Source organism: Artibeus jamaicensis, unplaced genomic scaffold (assembly GCF_021234435.1).
Source record: "Artibeus jamaicensis isolate MK-2021 breed Jamaican fruit bat unplaced genomic scaffold, CSHL_Jam_final contig_452, whole genome shotgun sequence".
NCBI classification, from domain to species: Eukaryota; Metazoa; Chordata; class Mammalia; order Chiroptera; family Phyllostomidae; genus Artibeus; species Artibeus jamaicensis.
Window position 1 is genome coordinate 11,397,427 of NW_026521837.1, and position 14,971 is coordinate 11,412,397.

Sequence of the window (14,971 nt, forward strand, 5' to 3'; positions counted from 1 at the left end):
GCTCCCACGTTTGAAGTCTCTAGAGACTGAATGGACAATGGAATTTGAACTACCAACTTATTCTGGTCTCACCAGGGAAAGATGAAGGCTCCCTTGTGGGGCTACTTGTAGAAGCTAGTAATGCTGCTATTGTCCCTGAGACCTGTCCTATAGATAAATAGAGAGCTTTCCTCTATACAAGTATGCCCACACTCATGCATCTTTGAAACACCAAGTAATTTGTTTTAGGGCTTATATAGGGTTTAAGTAATGTTCTTTTATGATTGCCTTCAAAATAAAAATGTGAATGAGCTTCATTGTTTTAATCTACTTGGTAACAATTTTTGTTAAAGAATATTAATTATATTACAAAATAACTTAATTCATAGTCTAACTAAAACCTAATTACATTATCTTCTAGTAAAATTTTATTTACTATGATAAAATCACATCTAGTTTTCTTAAATACAAACTTATTCTACAGTATGAAAACATGCTAATGTCACTTTCACAGATCATAATTTCTATGCATTTAAAAAAATCTCTGTATAGGTTCTATATATTGGTTATTTAAATTAGATACCTACAGAGATATCACTTAAATGAAAGTTGGATTGATTAACATGGAATTTCAGAAAGGAAAACTGTGAGCAGAAGAAACTTTGGAGATGCAGTGTTGCCCTGGAAGAACCAATGGATATTTTCCGCGGTGAAATGTTAAACAATGCGCCTTCAACAATAAACTGACAATGCCTTTCCTGAGGCTTGTGGTGTGGTCACGGTGTTGATCTTGTCTTTTCTTCTCAATGTGCTCCCATACCAGAGACATTACAATGGTCATTCACAAAAACTACAGTACGGAGAAGTTAACAGGCTTCTTCTGCAATGTTTCTTTCTTCTATCTGCAGCTGGGAGTTTACAGCTGGTGTCTTTTTTTTTTTGTGGTTACCTGAATGGATTTCCGCTTCTTAACTGTACCAGCTTGCCAGTCATTGTGATGATAGGATTAGTGAGAATATTTTAGTGTCCTTTGGCGTTTGAATTATCTTTCACCCTTTAAATAGTTTTAAAACAAGTTTAGCTAATCTTGAACATTTTCCTATTTAATGCCTTTAGTTTTATTTTATTTCTTTTTTTTTTTTGCTAGGTGAATTTTCACTTAGGATTTAATGATGTGCAAAAATTCTTTCCACAGAATAATTTTTGTATTTTGGAAGACCAGAGATTGGAAAAGCAAAACAAACAACAACAAAACACTAGTAAAGTCCAGGATTTCGATCATTAGCAATAGTTATATAGTCCAGACAGTTCATCCGAGTTTTCAATACTTATTATTTGAGAGAGTTTCAGGTACTCATATAAAGAAATGACAATAAGCTCTGGCTTTGTGGTGCTTAGTGTCATTTCTTTATCCCAGTACCTGTAACTCTCTCAAATAATAAGTATCGAAACTCTCTCAGATAATAAAATGACTAATAGTTGCAAATAAAAATGACTGAGAAAGTTTTTAGGTAAGCTCTACATGTAAAGGATTTTTTTTCAAATGGCTATCAACAAAAAAAGAGATTTCTTTTTAAAAAATATATTTTATTGATTATGCCATTATAGTTGTCCCATTTCCCCCTCTTCATTCCCCTCTACCCTGCACACCCCCTCCCACCTACATTCCTCCCCTTTAGTTCATGTTCATGTGTCATAAGTTCTTTAACTTCTACATTTTCCACACTACTCTTGCCCTCCCCCTGTCTATTTTCTCCCCACCATCTAGGCTACTTATTCTCTGTACCTTCTACCCCTTCTCCTCCCACTCCCCTGTTGCCAACCTTCCATGTGATCTTAATTTCTGTGGTTCTGTTCTTGTTCTAGTTGTTTGCTTAGTTTGCTTTTGTTTTAGGTGTGGTTGTTAATAACTGAGTTTGCTGTCCTTTCACTGTTCATGTTTTTTATCTTCTTTTTCTTAGATAAGTCCCTTTAACATTTCATATAATGAGGGCTTGGTGATGATGAACTCCTTGAACTTGACCTTATCAGAGAAGCACTTTATCTGCCCTTCTATTCTAAATGAAAGCTTTTCTGGATAGAGCAATCTTGGTTGTAGGTGTTTGGATTTCATGACTTGGAATGCTTCTTTCTAGCCCCTTCTTGCCTGTAAGGTCTCTTTTGAGAAATCCGCTGACAGTCTGATGGGAACTCCTTTGTAGGTGACTGTCCCCTTATCTCTTGCTGCTTCTAGGATTCTCTCCTTCGTTTTGATCTTGGCTAATATAATGATGATGTACCTTGGTGTGTTCCTCCTTGGGTCTAAGTTCTTTGGGACTCTGAGCTTCCTGGACTTCCTAGAAGTCTATTTCCTTTGCCAGATTGGGGAAGTTCTCCTTTATTATTTGTTCAAATAACTTTTCTACTTGTTGCTCTTCCTCTTCCCCTTCTGGTACCCCTATAATTCAGATGTTGGAATGTTTAAAGATGTCCTGGAGGTTCCTAAGCCTCTCCTCTGTTTTTTGAATTTGTGTTTCTTCATTCTTTTCTGTTTGGTTGTTTCTTTCTTACTTCTGGTCCACTCCATTGATTTGAGCCCCTATTTTCTTTCCATCACTATTGGTTCCCTGTGCATTTTCCTTCATTTCACTTAGTGTAGCCTTCACTTTTTCATCTTAATTTGCAACCAAAATCAACCAGTTCTGTGAGCATCCTGATCACCAATGTTTGGAACTGTGCATCTGATAGGTTGGCTATCTCTTGGTCGCTTAAAAGTATTGGCTCTGCAGCTTTGATTTGTTCTTCCATTTGAGCCATTTTGAGGGGTGGTTGTGCCTGTTATGCATTGAGTGGCAGAGCCTTAAGTGTTCACCAGGGTGGGGCAACCCAGTTACTGGGTTGTGATGCTGTATGTGGCAGTGGGATCAGAGAGGGAACAATGACACTTGCTCCATTCTCATATTTCAGTTGCTTCCCCAACTTCCCACAAGCAAATTGGGCCCTTCTGGTGCTGGTTCCCTGGTGGGTGGGGTTTTGTACATTCTAGGACCCTGTGGGTCTCTCCACTGAATTCTCCTGTGAGGCTGGGGTCTCTCCTGGCACCTTTTCAATTGGTTCTATTAGGCTTTAGTGCCTGGCGTTGGAGCCCTGGGTTGCGCAGTCTGTCTCACTGCCCATTTTTGCCTAGTTTATCTGTGTGCAAACATGTGACTGCGGTCAGCCCCTTGCCTCCTGCTCCCAGGTCTGGCAGCCACTGCCTTTTCCTGCCACAACCCCTCTCTGCTGTCTGCAGACTCCACCCCTCTTACCGGTCTGGTTGAATGGTTGTCGGACTTCCATACAGTTCAGTTTTCTCTCTGTTCTGGTTGTGTTTTGTTTCTAAATCTTTGTTGTCCTTAATTTTGGTTGTGCGAGGAGGCACAGTATTTCCACCTATGCCTCCATCTTAGCCAGAAGTCCAAAAAAAAGATTCTTAAATATTGAATTATTTAACCTCAGTCTCTGATACTATATCTGTAAATGTTTATGGCATTTACAGAAATAAGAAGAAATGAGAAGCATAAAATAAATAAAATTAGTATCTCTGCTTCTTAGTCTATATTCTTTCTAGGACTAGCTATCGAAAAGATGCAATCCATCATCACTACTAGGATGGTTCAAAACCAGACAGTAAAGCACCACAAACTTGAGTGTGTAAATGACTGTGATCTGGGTATTTATAGTAACAATAGCTACCATTAATGATGTCCCTATTATGTATCAGGCACTGTACATTGTACTTGATACCATAATAATAAATTACTTCTCACATTATCAAACCTCTGAGGTGCATACAAATATGCCCTTTTCACAAATGAGGAAACTGGTAATTGGATAGGCTAAGTAAATTACCTAAGGAGCGTAATTATCTAAGAGGAGAACCTGAACTCACATCGGCCCAACTTAAAAACCCATGTTCTCAAATGCTGCATTATACAGTCTCCCAATATTTACATAAAAAATGGATGTTCATTCATTGTGGATTTTTTTATCAAGTATTACTCAAATACTTTTCCTTGGAAGATAAGCCCTGGCATTTCTAAACATTGTCTTTGATTTTTTTGTGTGTGTTGACAACCCTAAGACTTACCAAATAGGTAACCTTGGGTGTGCCATTTTTCCTCTCAGAATTTCAACTCTATCAGCTCAAAAATGAGTTATATTAACTAAATGAGTCTCTAAAAGTTTATATGAACTTTTATCATATAACAAACTATGTCAAAACTCAGTGACATAAACAAAAAATAAGCATGAATTAGCTCATGATTTGGGGGGTGAGAAATCTGGGAGTGAGCTCAGATGATGGTTCTATAGCAGCTCATGGTTTGGTTCAACCATCTCAGTTTGCCTGGGACTGAAGAGGTTCCTGGAACATGGAACTTTCCATGCTGAAGCTGGGAAATTTCCAGGCAAACCAGAGTAAGTCGACCACTGTATGTATGTATATATATATATGTATATATATATATATATATATACACATACATACATATATGGCTGTAGTCAGTGGTGTTTAAGCCTTCAATCACATGTGTGGAGAGTGGCTGGATATCTACAGAAGCAACAAAGTAAGTGAACCACAAATATCATCCTGCCAGCCTTGCTCAGTTTCATACATATTGTGGTGGACATAGTATTCCCCAAAACAGCAAGGAGGCAAGTTGCAATGAGCAGTCTCTATTTCTATTACATTTGCTACTCTCCCATGGTGCAAAAAAAGTCATATGCCCCAGATTCAAGTAAAGAAAAAATAGTTTCCACCTCTTACATAAGGCTATGCAAAGTCACACTGTAAAAGAAAACAAGGTATAGAGAGAGAAAGAAAAAATTTGTTACCATTTTGCAATCTACTACAAGATCATTTTCTACTCAGAAATCAGGATTTCTGTGTACATTTGCACACTCTGTCCAAAAACATCCATGACAGTAGCAGGATTCACACTGACCCATCAGCTGCCTTGTTGGAATGGACTGTGCTTGTCTGCACTAAGGAACTTTGCAACCCCCTCCATTCTTCTCCTTATTCTGTTCCCCTTTCCCTTCTTATAGAAACCGCTGCCTCCACTGAGAAGTGGTGACGGGCTTTGAGACATGAGTCCCACATCTTCCAGGTGGCCAGCACCTGAAAATAAACAACTTTCCTTTACATCATCACCCACCTCTCAAGCATTGGCTTGTGTAGTGGAAGGCAGTTGGACCTGCTTTTGGTTACAACATTCTATCTGTGGCTATATGGTCCTGAGTGAAAAATATGGATAGTTAACTTGTCCCAGGACTGCTTATCCCACTTAATGAGTTTGCTTGGGTCTCTTAGTAGCAAACAGACAGAGATTACAATTGCAATAATGATCTTTATATCATCTTTCTTCTCTTAACTTCTCAAGAGAAGTTAATATATTCTCTTAACATATTAAATCTAAAGTTATTTTAAAGTGGGATTGTGTACACTGAGTAATATTTCTATGTAGTTTCAGCTATGTATTAAAAAGGTCCCCAAAAGGGTCAGTGACCTAAGACAGTCTGAACCAAGGTCAACCTAACAATACTTCTTTCCCAACTTGGAAACATCTTTATGAAAAAAAGGAAAAAGGAAAGAAATGGAAGTGAGTTTTTCATAAAGGAAAATATTAATTATTTTTATAAATAATGTATAAGTATACATGTACTAGATATTTATATACATATATATTTTTAAATTTATGTATATTTTAAATATAACATCATTTTGCCCCGGCTGGTGTGGCCCAGTGGATTGAGTACCGACCTGTGGACCAAAGGGATGCAGGTTGGATCCCTGGTCAGGGCACGTGCTGGTGGCATGCGTGTGAGAAGCAACTGACTGATGTTTCTCTTGCCCTCTTCCTCCTTCCTTTCTCCTCTCTCTAAAAATAAATAAATAAAATCTTTTATATATATAGTATCATTTTACATCATATTTGTTATGCAATTTATCTCATTTGTAATACAGGAGTAAGGCAGATAACGGAAATGAGTGAAGTTAGAGAAGTGACTTGGTGCAGTAAGCAACAAAGAGTGGAGGGGAATATAGCAAAATGGAAGCAGACATTTCATTTTTGCGGCAGCAACTGTTACTAACTTCTTGGTCTACTTAATTATTTATAGGTAGAATTAGAGTCCAATGTTCCTTCTAGTTTTTAAAGAGAAGCCAGTAATGTACAATTTCTCAATGTTGAAATGTTGAAAACTGAATTAAAAAATTTTTTAATCATGCAAGCTAAACAAAACATCCAGAGCTGAATTCACACCATGGCCACCAATTTCTGACAACCATAATAGTTGCTACTGGGAATTTTTTCTTTATTTGCCAAAATGCAAAGTTAGGACCAATATCTGGAGGCAATTTACTGGTCTGTGAGTTTTCCAAGCATGGTGTATTTGTTATCTATTGCTGTGCTATAGATTGCTACACATTCAGCAGCCAAAACCAAAACATTTGTTATCTCACCATTCCTGTAGTTCAGAAGTCCAGCACTGTGTCCACTCAAGGTCTCACAGGGCCGAAAGCAAGGCATTGGCTGGAGCTGCAGTCTCATCTGTGGTTCTCAGTCCATTGCCAAGCTCACTGGGTATCAGCAGAATTCAGTTCCTCACAGGTGCAGAACTGAGATCCTGCTTTTTTGCTGGTTGTCATGTGAAATCATTCTCAGCTCCTAGAAGCCTCCCAGAGTTGCCTGATACACAGTTTGCATTGCCAAGGCCGGAAGGAAAAGCTCTTTGTTCTTTTAAGAGCTCACCTGATTGGTCAGACAATTCATGTAATCTCCATTTTGATCATCTCAAAGTTAATTGACTAAGAATCTTAATTATATCAGAAAAATCACTTCTGTCACATAACAACACATAATCACAAGAGTGACATCATGCCATACCCCCAAGTTCTATTCACATGCAAGGGGAAGGGGTTATTCCAATGTGTATGCCAGGGGGTGGGGATCTTCAGAGGGACATTTTAGAATCTTGGCTACTGCATACAGGAATCATTGGTTTAGAGAATTATGATGCTCCAAATCAATATACAGGCATGGAACATGTTTTATGCCTTGATTCTCTTAAAAATTACCTTCAACAAGATGTATTATTTCTCTTTTTTGTTATGCTATCTACTTTTAATGAAAAATGATGGAATAGTCTTCTGAAAGCTGATTCTTCACATTTTGCAAATATAATGAAATTATTGTCCAAACTGTACTCTCTGGTCCCTTTAAGGAGTTTCATGTGAGGAATTTCTTTTAAAACTTCCAAGGAAATATTTTGCTTTCCCTAAATAAGTAAAAAAGAAAAAATTCTCTTTAACACAAGAAATATACAATTAATGGTATCTCTCTTTTCTTTTGGCTGCCATGAAACTTATACCAGATTTAAATGGTTTTTTATTGTCTGTCAGTAGTGGATGGAGATGTCTGTCTATTCTTAAATTCCTATCCATATTTTTCTGGTGTTGGTTTTAATTCTTGATTTTACATATTTCATGTCTTTGTTGTAGTCATCTCATATTGAAAAGGAGATACATGGCAAATTAATACATTAGATAAATAAGATATATAAAAATAATCTATGAAAGATAAACAGAATAAATAATGGTAAGAGAAATTAAAAATTGTGTATTCTTCCCGTTTTATAGGCTATTCAATTCCATAAATGTACATAACCACCCTTGTACCAATGTTTCACCCCTTTATTTTAACCACATTATAACTTTAAGGTCTAGCAGGATCTTATTTTCACACTGATGTAGTTCTTTTACAAAAAATTCAGTCATAAAATCAATAATTATTAATTATTATAATATTAATATTACCATTTGGTGTTCACTAGTGAATTCTCTTTTTTGTCTCTCAATTTTCTGGTCTCTTTGAACACATGGGATCTGCTGCCTTATAAATATAACTTTACCACAGTATTGGATGTACAGTCCCTCTTGCTTACATTCATATTTTTCTAGATGCATTAAGCCAATTTTAAATCCACAGAGCTGCTAATTTCTTTTACAGACTATTTCTACCTTGCATTTATACAACTATATTCATTTGACATTAGACTCCATTCTTTTGCCACCGGTAGACTGCCTACCTCATCAGAAGAAAGACATAAGCAAGAAAATTTGTAACTAATTTATTTTGCTTTTTAAATTTGTTTTTATTTTATCACACATAAAAATTAAGAATACAGACATAGATAATTATTAATAATTAAAATCTAAACATGAAAGATTATATAGGCTTTTCGACTATGACCCCAAGTCTTAACGATTCTCTGAAATTAAGGTAGCAGTCTACTAATAATAGTTTTAGAAATGCATGAAAGTCATTACAAGTCTGAGATTCTGAGACATGCCCAATGAATTCAGATATTTACTCCCACCTTATAGAAATAACTCACTTCAGGCCCATGGCAGGGAAAGTGTAGAAGGTGAGCCTGGAACATTTTGTGCCAGAAAGTAAGGTAGTGCTCAAAGAATAACTGAGTTATGCGAAAAGACACAAGCACCAGCTTGAAGAGGCTCCCATTTGCCAAGTTTGACACAATATGAGCATCTGAAATAATCACAACGAATAAAATAGAGACAAAAATTCAGTCCACAATGTTAACTAAAAATGGAGGCAGGTGGGGATAAAACACTCTCTTTTGCAGAAACGTGGAGCTCTGGCCAGGTAGCTCAGCTGCTTAGAGCATTGTTGTCCTGATACGTCAAGGTTACAGGTTCGATTTCTGGTCTGGTGTATCCCTCTCTCTCTTTAAAATCAATAAACTAATAAATATTTGGATGTGACAAGAATAAATAAGGAGGAGTGATTTTAAAAATTATTAAAGGATGAAATTAGAGAAGTGGAATATGGTTTATGATCAAACTGTTCTTAGCTTTTTTCTAAATCAGAATATTTTCAAAATTCAAAAAAAAAAATAATTAGTAACACAACAGCAAAAGTATACTTAGGGCTCAGCATCCCGTTTTGCTACAGAAAATAAATGATATTCTCTTTAGAGCTGGATGCAGTTTAACTGATATACAATTCTAAATAGACTAAGAAACAATGAAACATTCTAAGATGCTAATAAGGATTTTGAAGTTTTCTTGAGCAGCTGATACTCACATCATAGTTTTATTAATTTGTTGAAATATTCAGAGTTAGAAGAATATGAGGTATGTCCAGAAAGTATTCAGTCATGTACTATGAAAAATAGAGACATTTATTGAAGGTACAAGAAACATTGTACATAGGAAAATGACACCTAAGTTCCCTTCAAAGTAGGCACCTTGAGACCTCACACAGTTCTCTCACCATCTCTTCCACTGTTCAAAATGCTCTGCAAAATCCTTTGTTAGAATTGCCATTAGCTGCTCCAACCTTTTCCTGAATATCATTGATGGTATGAAATCTCTTCCCTTTCAAAGGTGATTTTAGTTTTGGGAAAAGCCAGAAGTTACAGGACACCAAATTTGGTTCATTGGTGTCAGTTTGAGTCAAGTCATTGGCAACCGCAACATGATGTTCCTTCTACTCTGGTACCAAAAACCATGGAATAATTTTGCCATGACACATTTCATGCCAAAAACCTGCATCAAAATCTCAGACACAGTAGTTTTTGGAATCCCCAGTTCAGCTTCTAGTTCTTGCACTGTCAGCTGCTGGTCTTTGTTGATTGCAGCCAGTACACACTCAACATACTCAGGTGTTCTGCTGGTTGCAGGCCTTCCGGAACCTGGATCCCCTTCAAACACATTCTCAACCATCTTTGAAGCATTTGTACCACACTTTCATTTGGGCTGCACTCATTGCATCATCCCCGAAAACTTTCTGAATCATCTGAACAGTTTCCAAGGAATGTTCAAACTTAATACAAAATTTGATGCAGATTCATTAATCTACTCACTCAGTCATTTTGAATGTGACAGCCACACAGTACACATGCTCACTAAACAGTGTCTACCACCCCCACTGACTAGTACAGTGAAGTTGTCACTGTTCACACATGTGCATTCCAGTCCACTCTCCTTGGCTGGCAGGTTACATTGATGTCACGCAAACCATTCTCACTATACTAACAATGGCTGGACTTTTTCCAGGCAGACAGCATATATGCTCTTGTAGTCAAAGTACAGTCCAAAAATGTATCCCAAATTCTAGTATAAAAAATGTACTTGCAGTACTAAAATTTTGGTTAAGATTCACAATGTGGCACTTAATTCAAAGTAGTGGCAGCATGGCAAAGTGACAGAGTAATGGGTGTTGGAGTTAACAAAACTTAGATTTGAATCAGACTCTACTACCTATTGTCTTAGTAATGTCACACAAATTATTTACCCTTCTGGATCCTTAGTTTCCTCATCTATAAAAGAAAATGGATATAATAATATCCACATCAGAATGAGATAGACTAAATTTTGAAGACTAAATGAGATAAATACTACATAGAACATCTATCTCAGTAATTGGCATTCATTCTGTGTGACAGGCACTGCCCACGGCCTGGGGACCCAGCAACAAAGAAGACAGAAAGACATCTACCTTCTCCCCTTAGAGCTCCCCTTCTCAGCTTAAAAAAGGTTGTGGGTCAGATATTCTTCTTTTTGTTTGTTTAAAATACATGTACTTATGATAAAAACCACAACACAAATTTGAAGACATTATGCTAAGTGAAACAGGCCATACACCAAACAACAAAGGTTGTACGGCTCCCTTACATGAGGTACCTCAGATCATCACATTCCTGGTGAGAAATGGTCAAACAGTGGTTACCAGGCTTGGGAGAACATATGATGAAAGACCTATTATTCAATGGGTGTAGAATTTTAGTATGATTTAAAAGTGGTATGATTTTAAAGTTCTGGACCTCTGCCAAGATGGAGGCATAGGTGGAAACATTGTGCCTTCTCGCACAACCAAGTTTAAAGACAACAAAATTTTAGTAACAAAAAACGCAGCCAAAACACAGAAAACTGAACTATGCCAAAGTCCCACAACAACAAACCCTTCAGCCAGACCACTAAGAGGAGCGGAGGCAGCAACTGTCAGAGGGGGATGGTGCAGGAAAACTCTGCCAGACCAACCCAGGTGCGCAGGGCAGCAGTTGGTAAATCCCAGGTGTGGGGTTGTGACAGGCAGACCCAGTGAGGGCGCAAGGCGGCTGGCTGACCTCGGTCACACATTCACACGCAGATAAACCAGGCAAAGGAAAGAGCAGTGAGACAGACCACTGAGACAGACTGCACAGGCCCCAGCGGCGGGAAGCAGCAGAGGGGACCGCTAATGTCCCTCTCTGACCCCGCCCCCACATACAGCATCACAACCCAGCGCCCCAGGTGGCCCCACCCTGGTGAACATCTAAGGCTCCGCTCTTCATATGTAACGGGCCCAAACAGACAAAAACATGGCTCAAGAAGAACTCAAAGCCCCAGAGCCCATAGCTCAAAGCAAACAAGAAATAGCCAAACTTTCAGACGCACAGTTCAAAACACTGGTAACCAGGATGCTCACAGAACTGCTTGAATTTAGTCATAAATTAGAGGAACACATGGAGGCAAAACTCATTGAAATGAAGGGAAATACACAGGAAAGCAATAGTGATGGAAAGAAAACTGGGACTCAAATCAAGGGAGTGGACCAGAAGGAAGAAAAAAATGACCAAACAGAAAAGGATGAAGAAACAAGAATTCAGAAAAAATGAGGAAAGGCTTAGGAACCTCCAGGACATCTTTAAACATTCCAACATCAGAATTATAGGGGTACCAGAACAGGAAGAGGAACAGCCACCAGTGGAAAGCTTATTTGAACAAATAATAAAGAAGAATTTCCCCAGTCTGGCAAAGGAAATAGACTTCCAGGAAATCCAGAAAGCTCAGAGAGTCCCAAAGAAGTTGGACCCAAGAATGAACACACCAAGGCACATCATAATTACATTAGCCAAGATTAAAACGAAGGAGAGAATCGTAGAAGCAGCAAGAGATAAGGGGACAGTCACCTACAAAGGAGTTCCCAGCAGACTGTCAGCTGATTTCTCAACAGAGACCTTACAGGCAAGAAGGGGCTGGAAAGAAGTATTCCAAGTCATGAAATCCAAAGACCTACAACCAAGATTGCTCTATCCAGCAAAGCTTTCATTTAGAATGGAAGGACAGATAAAGTGCTTCTCAGATAAGATCAAATTCAAGGAGTTCATCATCACCAAGCCCTCATTATATGAAATGTTAAAGGGACTTATCTAAGAAAAAGAAGATAAAAAAGATGAACAGTGAGAGGACAGCAAACTCACAGTTGTTAAGAACCACACCTAAAACAAAAGCAAACTAAGAGGACAGCTAGATCAGGAGCAGAACCATAGAAATGAAGATCTCGAGGAGGGTTAGCAACAGGGGAGTGGGAGGAGGAGAAGGGGGAAGAAGGTACAGAAAATAAGTAGCATATACGGTAGGTAGAAAATAGATAAGGGGAGGGCAAGAATAGTATGGGAAATATAGAATCTAAAGGACTTGAGACACGTGGTCATAAACTAAAGGGGGGGAATGGTGGGGGATGAGGTACGCAGGGTAGAGGGGAATGAAGGGAAGGAATAGAACAACTGTAATGGTATAATCAATAAAATTAATTTTAAACAATTAAAATTAAAATTTAAAAAATAAAGGTTCTGAAGATGAGTGAGCAGTCATGATGTTTACTTTAGGTCACTAAACTATACACTTAAAAATGACTAAAATTTACTACAATACTGTATTAAAATATACATAACATAAAATTTGTGTTTACCATTTATAATTTATTATTTGTAATCCATCAGATATATACTACATATTTTATACAGGCATATTTTATACACATTTACAATTTATTATAATATACAAAATACATATAACAAAATTTATATATATTTACAATGCAGGAAGTCATCGACATTTGTTATCTTTAAATAGGGATCATAAGGAGTAGAAATATTTTTTTTCTGTGTAATATTAATCTCTTTTGGTTAAATAGTGTAAATGTAAGTATTACTTTTATAATCTGTAATAAATTTTTAAAATAAAATTTATTTTCAGTGTAAATCCTTATAACCATTGTATGTAACTATGGAAAGATAGTGTTTATAATATGCACAAAAGATTAATGCTATCATATGAAAAAAAGGTCAATGTAATTTTCTTTACTAATGAAGGATAAAGAACAATATTAAAAATATGGCCATGAATGGACTTGCAGGCATCTAGCACAAATTACTTTCAAGGATCATCTTACCAGTGATACACAGTGGTTCCTGATTTTATGGCCAAGGCAAAGAAGCCTTCTGTGGAAGCTGAGCTTGGAGAAGTCTCTTCAATGCTGATACCTCCTCCAGAGTGTGCATGAAGGTGGGCATAGAATCAGAAGATGGGAACGAAAAGGAGTTCATCTTTTGGTATAACTGAGAATTAGTCAAATCTTAAACTTAAGGGGTGATTTGCTAAAGACTTCTGTTTTTCCACCACTTTTGTAGGAAGATTATATAAAATCTCTTGGTTGATCCTACTAACTGGTGGGGGCTGAGGGAAGGTGTGAACAAAGAGAGAAGGTAAGGTATACCAACCCAGGAAACTCAAAGAGGCATCTGAGCACCCCAAATTTAGGCCCTTCTTATCTCCAAGAAAGATATAAAGGCCTTTATGAGCTTGTAAGTTCTTTCTTTTGTACTCAAAGTCCTGAAAGGAGATGTGTACACATAGAAGGTAGTTAATAAGCATTCTTCTAACAATTGTAATTACTCAAATCATTACTAAGAAATTCCTTCTATAATATACACTTATATTAACACAAAAACATTAATAGTAACTTATATCCCAACTTGAATCCTTGTTTAGACATGCTATTAATACTCCCCCATTGTTTGAGGATTTGAACAATGAACATATTCTGCTATAGAAGTTTAACATTTTTAACATCTTACTGAATGCCTAAGGAGAGCACACTACCCTGAGACCTACCAGGCTGCCCCCACCATACACGGCTTTGATAAAATTTTTGACAGCATTTAGATCTAAACACATTCTAATGTTCACCGACATGCATTAGCTTAGTTTTGCTGTAACTTGTGTTAACCTAAAAATAAAAGGCCTTTCAAAGTGAGAGACAACAAGCATTTATTTGAGATCAGTAAGAACAGTTACTCAATAAGCACTGATTCCAGCAGAAGACCAAATAGTGTTCCAGTTAGGAGAAAAAGGCAAAGGGTGTTTATGAGAAAGGCAAGGGGAACAATCACATGAGTGGATGAAAGGCATTTCTAGGGGTGTAGACAACACAACAGGAGTGTTAATTCTAAACACTATTTTTAATTTTCAGTCTGGTAGTCATCAGTCCAGCCGTCATAACAACTCCTTTCTTGTTATCTTTCTAAACAATTCTTTGGGGCATAACGTTATTTTAGGCCCAGTTCAAAGATTCTTTTGCCCTGTTTTGACAGTCCAGAGGTTTGAGGCATAAGATTTGCAAGACAGTTCCTCTGACATGACAGCTTCAGCTCCATTTTAAAAAGGCTCCGTTTATTTTTATTTTTATTTTTTGACACTTAGGAAAGGAATTCTAGGGCACTTTATTTATTGCTCTCCACAGTACTAAGAATTATGCAAACCATATTCTCTGTGTACAATTATGTTTATTTCCTGACAATTTCTAGGTGATTTCTGATATAGATACAATTTTCTTCGAAAATGGGAGGGTCAACAGTCAAGTTGTCATTAAGGCAGAGTCTGTTTATCTTAGAATTCAACACAAACAAATACAGTATCTTTACCATAGTAGCATCATTCAAATGAGGAAAAAACTATCTTGAGAACTTAGTTCCTGGGTGTCCTTCACCTATAAATAACCCTTTGGGCTTTCAGTACATATTCTTAAAGACAGTCATAAAGAAACTGGAATGAACAGCAATTCACTCTTAGAACAGATTTCGGCATGTGTCAAACATTTTTATCTTGCTCTGTTTAGGT